Below are 13874 nucleotides of genomic sequence, written 5' to 3' on the forward strand. Positions count from 1 at the left end.
GATAAGAGTCTCAAGCTTTCCCCATGCTAATGAGTGTATGAGTGTTGGTCATCTAAATGTTCTGTATACACAGTTCATAAGTGTTCTTTTGTATCTAGCAGTTATTTTCTAAAAGTTAGTTCAAAAGAAGTTCATAAGGAAAAATAAAATAAGAAACTCTCATATCAAATTGCTGTGATTCCTACTTGCTTGACAGAGATCATCTCCCCAACTGTAATTGGTAGAGCTCTTAAACCCATTTAAAAATGTAAGTGCTTCAACCTCCAGAGTGCCATCCTATTCTGGCTCTTTTGTTTAATGTAATCATAATTGCAGTGGTTTGATTTATTTTTAACCTCCTGGAATCTTCTCAAATTTTGAAATCTTTAAAAGGAGGCCATGGGATAAATAACTATATTCTGTGTCTCTCGCCTAGACGTCGGTGGCGACACTGTCATGTTAAGCCCTTTGCTATACGTTTCATCTATGTGGTGCTCCAATTCTCTTCCTTGAGATTGCTGACAGGCAGAAATGGTTTCTAAGACTGGTAAGTGAGTTTTGAGGGCCAGGGAGTGGGGAAGTCTGGGAGTCTGCATATGTAGGAGTTTTTAGCACCCCCAGCAGATGTTGGCATTTGTAGATTCAACATTCATTTTGCCAGTGGTTTGTGAACACACAGGAGCCAGGCCACATGGCGCTACTCTCCTCCTGAAGCACAAGTGTGGACGTGTGCCGCCCAGTTAAGAGCAAGGCTTGTCAAAGCTCTCCTTCCCATGACGCCACCAGGGAAGCAAAGGCTCTAGAAACAGGAAAGCGACTTCCTTGAAAGCAAGTTGAAAAGACAAAGAGTTGGTGGTCTCTAAATTATCATGGGAGTCTCTCCTTGCTGGGTAGAAACCTGATTCAGAAGGGAATCAAAAACCTGTGCAAATATTTCTGCATTTCCAGGTTTGGTGATATGTCAGGCCTTGGAGAGTCTCCACTGAGGAAATCAAGGGTCTACTGTGTGGAATCCTGATGGGGAGGGTTCTCGTCAATTCAAATTAATCAGCATATTTTTGTCAGGGCTCTTCTGAGTGAACATGGCTTCAGCATCTGCCAACCCTGGAGGTCCAATGAATGACTGAACCAATCTGATGACCACCTCAGCCAACATGTCATGTATTTGTAACAGGGCTTTTATTTTTTCCCCGTATCTTCCTATTACTTATCAACTTTTCTTTGGGCTCCAGTCATGAAGTCATTACTTATATTTTTTTAAAACTGATCTGAACCTCAGTTCAAGGATCCACAGACATTCAGAGAGTTCCAACAACTCGTGGGACTAATGTACCTCAATTTCTCCCTGGCCTCCCTTCCCAACTCTAAAGGCATGTTGGGTCTATGGCACATCCAGACGGGAAGCCCCACCCTTCTACACCTGACGTCACAGAACACTTAGAAATGAAGAGAGGAAACACATCACTCATGTACATGTGACTTTCATCAATGGGCCATCAACATCCTCCCTCCTGAATTCACAATGTTAAATGTCGGCCCACCAGGGACAGCCCTCTATCCTACCTACCACCACCAGCCCCTCTCTTCTGAACCCTTACCACAGAGGTAAAACAATCCAGAGAATACCTTTTTTTTTTTAAGCAGTCCTTTGCTTATAAACATGGAGCGTATGGACAATTCCAAGCAATTCTGTTCATAGATGATGGTGTGCTGTTGACAATTTCTTAAAGCAACTTCAAAATTATCTGCAAATGACTTCTAAAAACAATTAATTCATGTGCATCTCGAAACCAAACATGCTTCTACAATGTTTTAATGAAGATCTTCACATTTTCAACATTTGAATTTTAAAATACTACTTAAAAAAGTGTCAGCCGGCCCTCCCTGGTGGCTCAGCAGGTTAAAGCGCAGCACTAAAAAGCTAAAGCCACTTCCGCGAGAGTTCGATTCTCGCCTGCCCCGGAGGTGACCACATGGTGCGGCAGACCTCTCCTGGCCCGCCTGCTGCTCCCCTCAGCAGTGTACTTTGTCGATCTGCCTGTTCTGCTCCCCACTCTGTCTCTGGTGAAGCCTCTCATCGTCCCTGCACCTCTGGCCTGTACCCCAATTCTGTATGCACAAATAAATAAATCTTTAAAAAAAAAAAAGTGTCAGCCTTCATCTTCTTCTACTTTTGCTTTTCCTGTTACCCTTGTTTAGGAGTAAATGGTAGCTAAGCAAATCAGCAGAGGGCCGGACAAAGCACTGTGCTAAGTACACAGCCTTCCGATTTTGAGCACGATGTCTGAATTGAATAAGCATCACAGCATAGCATGAGGGTGTTGCCATGACATCTTGAACTCTTTTTACCAGTGAGTTTTTGAACCACACAGGGCTAGTGTGGCAGCCACATTCCCTACACAGACTAAGAAACACAAGACTTATCACCTCAGGCCAAAAAAAGTGAAACAAGTCTATCATCTCACACCATATGTGAAAATCAACTCAAAGTAGATAAAAGACATAGAGGTAAGACCCTAAACCATGAAAATCCATGACATAAACTTCAGAAACATCTTGGCACATGTATCCCCAGCAGCAAGGAAAACAAAGGAGAATATAAAAAACTGGGATTACATCACACCAAGAAGCTTCTGTACAGTGAAAAGAGTCAGTAACCAACAGAAAGTGACACCCCACAGAATGGGAGAAAATATTTGCACACCATACATCCGACAAGGGCTGATATCCAAGATCTACAATGAACTCATACAACGCAACAAAAAGAAAACAAACATCCTAATCAAAAAACAGGCAGAAGAGCTAAATAGGCACTTCTCCAAAGGAGACATGCAGATGGCCAACAGGCATATGAAAAAATGTTCATCACCACTTATCATGAGGGAAATGCAAATCCAAACCACAATGAGATGCCACCTCCCACCTGTGAGAACGGCCCATATTTAAAATGCCAGAAACAAGTGCCAATGGGGATTTAGAGAAAAGGGAACCTTCTTACACTGTCGGTGGGAATGTAGCCTGGTCTCGTCCCTGTGGAAAGCAATGTGTAGGCTCCCTAAAAGACTAAAAATAGATCTTCCATATGATCCAATTCCACGCCTAGGAATCTATCCAAAGGACATAAAAACACTAATTCAAAAGGAAACTTGTACTCTTATGTTTATTGCAGCACTATATACAATAGCCAAGATATGGAAACAACTTAAATGCTCAAAGGAGATGAATGCATCAAGAAGATGTGATATATAAATATGACGGAATATTACTCGGTGATCAAAAAGATGAAATCATGCCATTTGAGGCAAAATGGGTGAAACTGGAAGGGAACATGCTAAATGAAATAAGCCTGGAGGAAAATGAATACCAGACAGTGTCACTTATATGTGGAATACAGAAAAATCAAACAAAGGGTGAAAAGAAGGCAAACTTTAAAACCAACCCTTGAAAACTGACCAAAGATCTCAGTCACCTAAGACAGGAAGGAGTGAAAAGGGGGACTGTGGCAGAGGACTGCAGGTGCTCTGGTGTTGGGAGAACTACCAAGAAGACCACACTCAAAGGGAGAAATCCTATATTGTCAAAATATTAACAGATATGGTACATCATTAATAAAAAGAAAATAGATTTAAAAATGTTAAATAGGCCCTCCCTGGTGGCGCAGCGGGTTAAAGCACAGCACTGAGAAGCTAAAGCCACTTCCGCATGAGTTCGATTCCTGCCTGCCCTGGAGGTGACCACATGGCGCGGCAGACCTCTCCTGACCTGTCTGCTGCTCCCCTCAGCAGTGTACTTCGGCGATCTGCCTGTTCTGTTCCCCACTCTGTCTCTGGTGAAGCCTCTCGCCGCCCCTGCGCCTCTGGCCTGTACCACAGTTCTGTATGCACAAATAAATCTTTAAAAAAAATGTTAAATAGGCCCTCCCTGGTGGCGCAGCGGGTTAAAGCACAGCACAAAGAAGCTTAAGCCACTTCCGCATGAGTTTGATCCCCGCCTGCCCCGGAGGTGACCACATGGCACGGCAGACCTCTCCTGGCCCACCCGCTGCTCCTCTCAGCAGTGTGCTTCATAGACCTGCCTGTTCTGCTCCCCACTCTGTCTCTGGTGAATCCTCTCACCCTCCGCATCTCTGGCCTGTACCCCAGTTCTGTACGAATAAATAAATCTTTTTAAAAAAAATTAAAAAAAAATGTTAAATAGCTACAAAGCAAAAAAAAAGAAGAATAAGAAAATTAAATGCCACTGGGGCCAAACTCTCCTGTGTGTCTTCTATCTTGGGTGTCTTCCAGTCACAACATTAAAGTCACCAGGTTGGTGTCTCCTGTTTGCAAGAAAACAGGTTGAGGTCCTCATGATTCCTTCTTAGTACTTTCTATAGCATCAAATATTAGAACATGAGCACGACTAGTACCAGTTTTATAGTCCTTTGCTAAATTTCAGCAAATGATTATAAAATTCTCAACTAATTTCAACAAGCGGATTTTATAGTTACCATAGAATTTTGATCAGTGAGACCCTGGCTGTCCAGAAACTTTGAGGGTTCTGTTATCCTCTAGAAACAAAGCATTTCCTTTAAGCATCATGAGAAAAAACAATCATTTAGAGTGTACTGCCTTTTTATATTGACACACAAAATCTAATTCAGACTACTGATGCACGCGGGCCATGTGAGAATCAGTTATTATACTACAAAACAATCTTAAAGACCCATTGAGGTATATAACCTTTCATTTAAGCACTTGCATTAAATATTTAAATTGCCTTCAAGTTTTATAGTTTGAATTCCTGTGCCTTTTAAATTTTTTTTAGTCTTTCTGTTTCTGATATTACTAGTACTCCTTAGTGATACTTGACAAAAGAACGTTAACAGCCCTTATGCAATACTTATTCAATGTATTCCAATTTGCTAAGTGTATCTGGCAAATGAAGAACCAAGCAGCTTTGAACTTTATATAAACTAAGAGTTCTGAAAGAGATACCACATTTGGGGCAGTGATCAAAACTACAACTCATGGCATATGAACTATAACACATGGCCCTAGGGCATCTCTTTTGGTTTGCCACTGATTTTTCCCCCTGGGCCAACTATGGAAATACAAGTTCTCGGCTGCTGTGGTATGACCCTAATACCCGTCAGCTACAGAGCACATGCAACTGTTTTCGCCCCCTCATGCTCTTCTCCAGATATTTCCATGGGCTTGGTAGTAAGGCTGTGATGAACATACTCACATTCTGGATGAAGCACAGCGTGGTGAAAGGCCTTGGCAAGTCTGGCCCTGGACACCAGGGTTGCCAATTTGCGGAGCCAGTGTCCCCTGCCCTGCCCACCCACTCCATCCTGGATTTGTAAATATGCTTTGATTCCACTGGAAAAGGAATGAAGAATAGTATGTGTCAGGATTCCTTAGTGGGTAGCATGGAGAGCAGAAAAGAACCTCAAAGACCTCAGGGAACCCAGAGCCGGAATTGAGAGACAAGTTAAGAGGGATCAAGTTGTCACACGGTTTTCTTAATGTTATCTTCCATCAAGTCAGGGCCTGGAATCTGTCAGGACTTCAGACTAAATCCTTCTTCTTGTTGCCCTCACAAACTAAATGCTTCAATGGCGCACTTGGCAAGGACCCAGAGACAGCACACACTTCTCCACTCCACAGAAGGTGGCTGCCACTGAAACATAATGGGGGTGACGGTGCCAGCTGAGCACCTCTTGATGCACTGCCACAGCATGCACCTTAGTAGATGGCCTCTAGAGAGACTCACTGGGGTGTTGATGGCAAAATCAATCTTCGTCTGATAGGGCCAGGCCTCATCACCAAATTAGGAAGTGTTCCCAGCAGCTCCAGGCCAGGCACTAAGCGGTGTGATAAAACGGTCCCCATGTTGGCAGTTCTAGGCCCTGTGGTGCTAGGTCCTGTTACCTAAACAGACTTGGTGGGAAGGAAGGAGAGTAAGTCAAATACCACACGCACCTTCCACTCCTGGCAGCCTATATCTCAGTGGGACAGCTGTTCTACCTAGCCAAAACATCCCACAATATTTTAATGCAAGAGAATAGAGGCCTTCAGCCTCTGCAAGTCTCCACAATTTCAAAAAGACATCAAACCAGCACCTGAGATCCATTCTTCAGCCCAAGAGTATAGCCAACCCAGCAAAAAGCTGGAACCCCAGTGAGGCAAAACCTGCCCCCAGCAGGAAGCATGGAGAACAGCTGGGATGGAGAAGTCAGCCTGGACCTTCACCCTAGATTCAGAACTCACATTCTCTGTTCAGTTAGGAAACTAGGGTCCTACAAAGGTGATTCCAACCTTCTCAAGGGTTCAAGAGGGGAAATGACCAGATAAAAAGTTCAGATAAGCAAATAACTAACTCATAGGTATGTGGGGAGGTGTGCAGACCACACCAAATCAAAACCAATGCCATGCTGTCCCCAATGGACACATAATCATTGTCCATGGAGTAACTCGTAAGTTCCTGACCCTCCCCCACACTCTTCCTGCCCCAGCACACACAGTCACATGAGGACATCTTAAAGGTAGGACCCGTTTTCATTACAGGAGGAGCCAGAACTGGTGGGGTGCTGCTGGGGTTCACAGTATCATCATGAGTTGAGGTTACATAATCACACACAAAAGCTAGAGAACATTTCTCTGGAGGTCAGTTCCATGCACATCCCATTCTCCCCCTGCCTCTCACCAACACCCAGAAAGCAAACCAGTTTTTGTTCACAGGACCCATGCACAGGATGGGGGAGAAGGGGGAGCAAGGGGACACCTAGCTACTATGGTTTCAAGAGCTGCTGGGAACGTGAGTGCCTCTGCAGGAAGAAGGCTAAGGTACTGCACACCCAAGCACCAGACCTGCAGCCCCTCCAGCCTGCAACCTCGGCTCCAGCTTGGAGGGAGGGCGGAGTCTCCGAGCAGTCCCAAACACAGCAAGGTAAACCCAAGCAGCTGCACTCAAGCCCGCCCAGAGCGCCCTGCACAGCCTCTGTGGAGGGCTGCCAGCTCACGCTGGACTCCGAACTCAGTCCAGCCAGGACGGCGTCCACAGGGATGTTCATGCACTAGCCGCATTGCTCATCTTAGAAGAAGGTAAAATGTGGGTCATAACTTGAAGAGGGGGCACCTGTTTTGCTAGCTGCAAAGCAAGAATCCCCAACAGAGGGGCGTTTGGGTTTGGTTGGGTTTGGGGGAGAGAAGGTGATTTGGCTTTAGGATTTTTAAGGGACTAGGATTAAGGGGACAAGAGAACCATTTCCCTTCTGCTCTAGTCCCCGGCATCATCTGAATCTCATCTTCAACCACGCCGGCTACAGAAAGCGCTGGGGTCGGCGCACACAGTCCCGGATCAGCAGGCTGGGCAGCAGAAGAAAATGCAGGTTCTGCAAAAGCCGGACAGCCACGGTGCATTAGGAGAGCCTGGTCGCCCGCGCGGAGCCAAGAAGGCAGCCAGCGACTAGCGCGGCGCGCACAGGGTTACTGCCCGCCGCCGCCGCCGCCGCCGCCGCCGCTGCGGGTGATTGACGCGCGGGGGTCACTTGAGGCTCGCGCTGCTCCCCCAGCACCAGGCCGAGCTGAGAGCTCAGCCCACCGAGGGCACCGCACACCACGCGGCCGCCCACCCGGCCAGGCCTGCGCCCGCAACCAGACACCTTGCCCCAGAAAGGCAACGACAAAATGGAATCACAGCTCCACAGCTTACTTTCCGGGCAGCCGCAGGCCAAAACACAATAAATAAAATACAGCGCAAGGAATCCATCCGCCGAATAAAAATCCAGAGTCCCCTACCTTGGGCCTTGGGATGGCAAACTGGTCCTGCGTTCTCTGACCCACGGATTCAGCCCCTTCTTCATGAATTATTCCGGTCAGTCAGGATTTTGTGCATATTTTTCGTGAACACCTGTTTCAAGTAAGGGGTAAAGACCTGATTGAAAGAATTGTCCTTAGAAAAGAACTTGTGCACACATATGTCCATCCAGGCATGCATGCGTGTTTGTATACACACATATGCACACGGAATATACATGTGCGTTGAAGCACCAAACTAGGCAGTTGGATAATGGGAGAGTCGGCTGGTTGTGAGCATGCTCACCGGGAACAGATCCACCCTCTGTTATCCCTCTGAATAAATATAAATCACGATCAGAAACCCAAACAGTAGCATCCCTTTTGAATTCCTGCTGCTGAAAAACACGGAATAAATTCAGCCTGCAGACACAGAATCTAATCAGCAGCTGTTTTCTGAATCCAGAGCCAACCCAACCTAGCTTGTCTTTTCCACTATGAGTCCAGACCTTTTTTGAAAGGGGTTTTAACCTTTTAAAGATACAGTACACCAATTATCACTTCTGAATAGCTATCAATCTAAGAGCAGGAAACCAGTCCCATGCTTAAAGCCACAGGACAGGCTCACCTCCAGTGACAAGGATGGCATGTACCAGTGCCTTAAAAGAGACACACACACACACATACACACACATGTGCGTGTAAAGAGATGGAGAAAGAGACTGGGGAGGGGGGTTGGCAGGGAGGGGAGGAAGGATGCAAATGCAAAGGCATAAAAGCAACCACACACATTTATTGCAGCACTAGTCTCCCAGTGACTAATCAGAACATTATGTAAACACAAGGAGCCTCCCCTTCTGAGAGCACACTCACAGGTCATTGTAGGGGACTGGTGTCAGCAAGGGTGCAGACTTCCCAGGCCGCTAACTGCGGATGAGCCAAGATGCCTGCCACGGAGGTGAAAGGGAGTGGGGCCCTCAGGCTCCCAAAGTCAAGCCAGCTCTCTACTGCCCTGTAGCCCCAGGTGATAGGTGTCCTCAGCCCAATCTACTTCTAACTTAGAATGGAACCAAGGCCCAGATCTTGTTCCAAACACATTCCCCACCCCCCAACCAGAATCAGGAAATCAAATCTACCCCATGAAACTTCAGAGTCTCCAGGATTCAAGCCTTAGATCCTTCTTCAAGATTTTGTTAAGGACACAGTTTTGTTATTCCCTTTTTTTTTTTTTTAAGGGTATGTTAAGAAAAATGATGTGTGTGTGTGGGGGGGGGGGTTAGTCAGTCGGGGAGGGAAGTGAAGAACTCCCGGCCCAGCTGTTCTTCTGCAGATATTCCTCAAGGACCATTGCCACCCACACAAGTTTATTCCAGTCTTGTTTTTACCTTTTAAAGAGGTAACGTAAGAAGAAATCAAACTTCTAACCTCACTTATGTCTGAAAGAAAGAAAAATGCCTTTTCCAGTTTCTTTTTCACCCCAGGAGGGAGCCCCAGAGCTTCTGAATAGCACTGGCTGCTTCTAGTCTGGTTTCTTCCCAGCAGCCCTGGCTGCTCACCTGGACAGCAGCCCCGCTGAGCACACAGCCCGCTGAGCCCCTCTGCCCTGGAATCAGAGCCCCCTCCTCCTCTTGCCTCATCTTGTTGGGCAAGCAGCTGAAACCAGTGCAGTCACCTTCCTACCTTGTGCAGGTGCTCACATTTGCACATCCCTTCCCCCACCCCTTTCCATGGTTCTTTAGCAGAAAATTATCATATTTCATGTGTCATCGCCCTAGCTAGCGATGCCTGTCACTGATTGGCTGGCCACTGACAGCCGGAAATGTCACCAGCCACACGGCCTGCAGCTGGCTCTCCCGTGGCCACCACAGACCTGAGCCAGGATGCTCTGTGACAAGGCGCAGACCTACCACAGGGAGCTGTCACTCCTCTCCCGCTCCAGTTCCCAGGCCCTCTCCTGGCTTCTCTCTCCACCTTCCCCAGGGAGAAGGAACCAACAGGAGGCTGTGAAGGCTGTCTCAGCGAAGCCAGAGCCTGGCTGCCCCACCTGCCTGAAAGAGCTTGGCACACCCTTTCTTCATGACATACTCAGAAGAGATTTTCTCCATTTGGTTTTAGAGATCTGAAAAAGCACTCCTGAAAAAAAAAAAAAAGGCTCTCCTGACATTAAAAAAAAAAAACACACACACAGAAGTCATCAGTAAGGCTGGTGGAAAGCAGATTTTTACCTGCAGGAGTTTACCTGCTACTGCTACATATTCCGCATCTAATTTCACAGGCACCAAGGTATCATAATCCTAACAGAAGGCAATTTAGTCTATCATCTTTTAAACAGAAAGCTCTCAACCCTTCAGAAAACTCACCAGAAAAGAAGGCTTCTTGACTTGGCTTTTCATTGCCTGTGATGCCACACAACTTAGTCAGTGTTAAATGGCCTTTGCAGTGACCAAGCTGGATCACTGGCTATAATTTCAGCTCAGTCTTTCCTGCTGCATCTTCAGCAAGTTTAATACAACTCACCATTTGTCTTGCTTCATTTTGTTCTCCTGTCTAAATTAAACCTGATCTCTCTGCACTTTTTTGTAAAAGTTGTTTCTCAAATCTTTCATTATGCAATTTGTATTCTTTAGACTTGGGAGAAAAGTCTCCTATGCTACAAAAGACTGAAAGTTCATTGGTGTAGCCATCCAGAGGATGCCCCAACCAGCCCCCGTTCTGGCTCTGCTCTGGGGGATTGGTAAATCAGGCTTACAGAGCTACTCCCATCCCACCCACCCCTCCAAACTCAGAGCATCTACATGACCACAACATCAGTGGCAGCACAAGACCAGAGAAAGCTGCCAATGTTGTAAAGAACATGGAGAAATATAAATTAGATGGCATGGGGGTGAAGCAAAGTGCTGTGCTGATAAGTTCAGGCATGATTCTGCACAGGCACCCTAGAAAGAAAATGCACACACTTCCAGAAAAAGAGCCTAGAAAGTCTCAAGTCCAGACAATTACACAGAGATTGGGAGAGAGTCATAGCTTCAGTTCAGAGGCAAATTAAAGGACATTGGGAACCAGGCAGTTCTCTCCACAAAGAACAGCGAGACATGGTGGCTATTTCACAGCTTCTCTGGGAAGTGGAAGGTTTATCCCAAAATGGGTAGAAGTCAGAGGTTACATAGGCAGGAACTCAGCTCATTTTGGGTACTATAATAAAAGGAAAGGAAAAAGACATTTAAATAATCAGGTAGGACTTAAGATATAACAGAGAGACCCAAAATATCCAGGATTAGTCTAATGGGATTCTAGAACATTATTAGTGAAAGGGAAAAGCAATTGCTGGGGAAGAAACAGAATTATTTCCTTGAGTGGAAGAAAGACTTCTTGCCTTAGATCCCAGGGCCTGTGAGCACTGGGCACACAATTCTCAGTCAGATAGTCTGAGATAAAAGGGCAATAAGGAGATAAAAGGGCAATAAGGACAAGTTTCCTGACTGGGGAGGAAAATCAAGCTGCTTAAAAGGAAAGAAAATCTGAATGGCAACATACTTCTCATCTGTAACATTCTGCTAAAAGGCAATTGGCACAACTTTAATAACAACTGAATATTATTATTCCTCAAGATTTCTATGAGTTGCCAAAGAACAATTTACCTCATATGTAATCACAAAAGAAAAGCACGTTCAAAGACAGAAATTACAGCCCCCAAATACACTTTATTAGGTTTTTAAAAATTACCTGAAAGAAAATTAAGTTAAAATACTCAAGAAAGGAAAATATGCATTATATAAAAAGATATAATAAGGAATAAAGTCAAAAATGTAGAGCTAAGTATAAAAATAATTGATAATATGTTTGGAAATTTTAATTTGTTAGAAAAAAGATTCTAAATATGATGTATATAATTATATTATATATAATCATATTGCATACTATACTGTTATATTGCATATAATGATATACTATATATTCATCTTATAAGCCTATGTTATCTATAGTAATATATTCTGTACTGTACTATATGTTATATATTATTTTATAATTGTATGATTATATTTTATTTATCCTATAATCAGGTTATTATAAATTACATGTAATTAAATATAAACAGTCTATGTTATTGGATTATATATTTACTATATATGAAATATTAATGATACTATGCATTAGTGTATATATATATACACATGTCAACATTCTAAGTATATATGTATATGTACATACATACACTCCCATATACAAAAATAATCTGGATCAAATTTCCATATGTTGTTATGGAAATTTGGAAAGTCTCAATAAAGATGTGTAAGTAAAACTACTCAAATAAAAACAGAATAAGAAAGCACACAATTCCATCTCCTCTCTTCCCAAGACTACATTAAAATCAATATAATAAATGTTTTTAAACTTAAATACATGACAGAGAAAAGAGCAAAAGAGCCATTCTCCAACAAAGTTGAAAAGAAAGACTAAAGGGAGCCAGAGTTTAGCAATTATAAATATATACTTTAATGTTACAGTAAATAAAACAGTATATCACAATTGCAAAAACCTACAAAATGCACTGATGGAACAGAATGAAATCAAGGAACAGATACAAGCACGGTATTTGCTTTATGACAGATAAGTAGTAAAAAACTGAATTTTAAAATTAGTGAGGGAAAGAATGTAGTATTTAATTAAAAAACTCTGCCTAGCTATTTGAAAAATATTAAGTATTACTTCTTATTCATACATTATAAAAATCTGTTCAGTTTACACAAACAAGACATATTCCATGCAAATGACTCTTTGTCTAAGTCCGCATGAGCCCACTTTCCTTTGGACACCTGAATTGTATACCCAACATTTCTTAAGGATTTAGCATCAAAGATAAAAATAGTCCAAGAACCTAACTCAAGAAGTGTCCAGTCAACATAAGGAATTTGAGGAGGTGAACCTAACTCAAGAAGTGCCCACCCCCATACCACTGCCCTACACCTCAGTTCTTGGATGCATAAGTAAATAAATATCTTTTTAAAAAGATATATGATAGGGCAAGGTCCTCCAGTGTTAGAAGCTTCCAGTGCAAAAGGAGTATGTCATAGTACAAAATGAGCGCCTCAGCTGTGGGGAGAAAACCTACCTTGGGTAGGCAGTGACGTGGCAGTCACGTGCCCCAGTGGTACCCTGGGCACATACCATCCTGCACCCGGACAGTACATGTGGACCTTGTAACACAAGCTATGCAACTTCTGTCGACTGACAAATTCCGGGCCCATGATCGGGGCCCGTCCCCGACAACCTGGCTTCTGGGCAGTTTATGTTTTCTGGCTGGATAAACTCTATGGGAGTGTATAGCGTGCAAGGATGGGCTGGTCTTTTCTGGGGACCCACAGCCCACTGCAAAGGACAGAGCCTACTGCAAGGATAAATGTGGGAAACTCATACATGTCTGAGACCACAGCTCCAAAGGAGCAGGAATAGGAATTTTGATCAGATTGGAAAAGAACTCTGATAGCAAAAATCATGAATAAATGCCATAAATTACATGCAATTTATTACATTCACCTAAGGTCAGTAACTCACATGCCTGAGGTCCAGCAAAGACTAAAATGTGTGAAATAGCATAGTGTAAGCAAAAGAGGACTAACACATCCACCATATGATCCAGCAGTCCCTCCCATAGGTATCTACCTGAAAAATATAAAAAGCACATATTTAAAGATGTATATGCATTCCTATGTTAAAGGCTATTACAGTAGATGAGCAATAGAAGCAACTTGAGTGCCCAGTGAGGTGAGTGGAGAAATATAAGGAAATGTACACCATGGAATATGATTCACCAGTGGGGGGGGGTGCAAAAATGCAATCTTGCCATTTGCAGCAACAAGAAAGGAACTGGTAGCAATTATGCTAAGTGAACTAAGTCAGAAGAAGAAAGATAAATACTAGATGATTTCATTCATATGTGACATATAAAGGAAAGAAGCAAGGAACAGACAACACAAACCAAAACAAATCCTACAAATCTGACTGCAGAAATGAGGTCCCCAGAAGGGGAGTGTTCTGGATGGTGAGCAAAGTGCGGATGGTGCCCATTGAGGCTATGCTGAAAGATTATGGGGGTTTTGGTGGTGGCCATGGTGT

This window comes from Condylura cristata, unplaced genomic scaffold (genome assembly GCF_000260355.1).
Source record: "Condylura cristata isolate star-nosed mole 26May11 unplaced genomic scaffold, ConCri1.0 scaffold00008, whole genome shotgun sequence".
Taxonomy (NCBI): Eukaryota; Metazoa; Chordata; class Mammalia; order Eulipotyphla; family Talpidae; genus Condylura; species Condylura cristata.